Genomic DNA, 3,123 nt, shown 5'->3' on the forward strand with positions numbered 1-3,123 from the left:
CTACATTAAAAACATGATAATTGATTAGAAGATATAAATGGTAAAAAATTATTGTACTAAGGTTACAAATGTTTCAGGCCTTGAACTTGAAAGTATTCTTTAGTACTTTAGTAATATTATGGTAAACCGTACATGGCTACTTAGATTGTTCCTTTTTTTTTAATTGTATGGCATCTAACAGTATGCATGTATCAGTTTTACACTTTTTCTGACAATAAAAGCATTGACCAAACAAGCCTTTTAGTGCAACTGTGGCAGAAGGGGAGTGGGGAGATGTTGATTATTACTTAACCCATTGACTCCCAGGGGTTCCCCATTGACGAGTAAAATTGTCTCGCGTTAGACAGAATAAAATACTAAGTATGGCCGGTTTAGGCCGGTTTGGATGTTAAAGGGTTGAAGGGATTTTCAGTGAGTGATTAATTGAGATGAAGTAAAATGAAAACTCGAAATTGTCCCCTTTCATTAAGATAGAAGCCAGTTATCAAGAAAAAAAAAAAAGGAATTATGAGTGATAGAAAGTCTAGGAGATACTTACTAGCTTTTCTTAGCCATGCTGGTTTCACAAAAGCAAGAGAAACAACTGCAAAGTGAGATTATTCCCATTCCATAGTGCAATACACTTTGGGGGGTTGTTTCTCAAATCCCATACTTCGTGTTTACCCTCCAAAATTTTGCAGAATCATTGTCAGCAATTCCTCCTAGGACAAAAAGATGTCACATGAGAAATTGAAAACAATGCCTATGCAAATTTTTGAGAGGTAAAAGAGGTTTATTATGAGATTTGAGAATGTAGAGAATACTGACCTGTTACAGACGGGTTCACGCTCTTGATTGCATCATGGGTAATCCGGGCTACATGGCGGGAAATTCAAAGGTTTGAATGGAAATTTAGAGCAAAATATACTGTACATGACTCTACTTTCACCTTCATAAACAAAAAAATAGTTCATGTGCATAACTGAGATGAACTAGACTTGGTATCCGTTCTTTAGAATTCCTAAATATTGCTTTTTCTTTTGTCTGCATACATTTTCTGTAATTTTGTGCGCATGCCTTTGGAATTATAGGAAATGTATGGCATAAACTCTATGTAATAAAATAATTTCTACAAAAGCAAATCTCTCCAAATTTATTCTACCTCACCTTTGAGCGCATATCTTCCGTTTTAGAAAATAAAAAAACCCAAAAAGTGCATTTCATGAGTACTTTTTTTCATCGTAAAACCTTTGAATTTCACTCCATCTCGCCCTGATTACCCATGATGCACTCAAGAGCGTAAACTCGTCTATTTACTTTTACTTTTGGGACTGTATCATGCTCCATTGAATTGGAAACCATTGCTTTCAAACAAATAATGCCCCAAAAGAACCTATATTATGAGGAGAGAATAGCGAAATGACTTACATCAGTGCATTTGTCAGCAACACTCTGTGTGCAGCAACAATGGCGATTCGTCGCTAGGTACCAGTCTCCTTGTGATAACTTTCTGGTTGCTCGAAAGTGATGTTACGATCGTGTAAACGAGAATCGATACTTAAAACGTATAATCGTACTACAATGTTACTCGTATAACTCGATCGTATAATCGAATCTTGATTTACTCGATCGTATAATCGAATGTCGATTTACTCGATCGTATAATCGAATGTCGATTTACTCGATCGTATAATCGAATCTCAATTACACAATCGAGTGGTATTAAAATCGAAAGAACGAATAGGCGGTTGGCTGTCATTCACAATATGCATCGAACTCGTTTCTTTATCGAGTCATCTTTCCCTCGTTTACCGGAAGGGTTGAATGATCCGCTTATTTTTGTGCATAGAACTGTTCAGATTATAGCAAAAGAAAGAAAAGGTTCCGTGTTCCTTTGACACCGTTGTGTAGTTATTTGAGATAAGGACTAAGAGGCAATGTACTTCACTATTCTTTCTCAGGAGCTCCAAGAGAAATCATGTCACAATGAATATCGAATCATTTTCATACAATGACCGGAAAATCGCTAAGCGTCGTCTTGATGGCCATCGGAGCAATTTTCACCCCCTTCTGTTTTGAAATATGCAACACCACCCCTCTCCCCTTATTATTGGCGAATAGTGCGATAGTTAATATTGCCTGTGAAAGGTTACATTTTGCGAGTAGAAATCTCACGCAGTTATCCACAGAATGGAAATAGTGGTATTTCTTTAATATTTTATACGCTTCCCCTTATTTCTAATCACCATATCAATTCGTTTCGGCGTAGAGCGTATTAAATTGTTCACAGTCTCAACAGAAATGTATTGATAACACGATTCTTAAACTGTTCAAATGTTTCTCGGCGTAGTTGTTGCTACACTGCTTGTCTTTTTAACATCCTACTCACCATGGGAAACACATTTTCAATGACCGCCATATCTGGAGATCTTGGACACAGTTTGATTAAGGTACTGTTTGTGCGTTGCATCGCTGCCCGTGCTAATGCCGAATTTTGAGAGGGATCCCCCCCATCTTGTAAAAACGTTCGGCTACATCCTTTGTCAGCAGCTGCGAATAGGCGATCAAAATGGTTATCTATAAACGCAGCGAAATAACGACCAGTCATTTTCTCGAATGGTTCACAGCAGATAACTCCTTTATTGTAAGAAATTTGCCACCATCAGTCTTAGTACTTTGCCCCCAGTTCCCTCTTTGTGGCCCTTTGCTATGCATCCCGGAGCCAAACCCTTTGATTTCTTTCTCCAGACACGATCTTTTGGTGCACGAGCCTGATCTAGTGGATTTCTTTTGTATGTAAATCCTGTTCCATCAAGATAAAACGAAATTCCTTCTGCCCAAATCTCCTGGCCGTAGTTGGGTTCTTGTACTTTGCAAATTTAACTCTTTTGCTGTGGTCTTCTGCTGTCATGAGCCCCTTTCTGCGAGTCTGCAAATAATAGTACTGTTGTGAATTGAGAAAACGAGAAAATGTTCTTACAGATACGTCCCTTTGTTGAATTCCTGTTTCCTCCATCAGTGCTTTACAGGTAAAGTTTCCCTCTCTTTTCCTCAAAACTGTAATCCATCGTATCAGTCGTCTTTTGTCGCGGTCACTTAACCTGTTCTTGCGACCTCTTTTACACGTCTCCTCAGAAGTGCGGC

Source organism: Montipora capricornis, chromosome 14 (assembly GCF_036669925.1).
Source record: "Montipora capricornis isolate CH-2021 chromosome 14, ASM3666992v2, whole genome shotgun sequence".
Lineage (NCBI taxonomy): Eukaryota > Metazoa > Cnidaria > Anthozoa > Scleractinia > Acroporidae > Montipora > Montipora capricornis.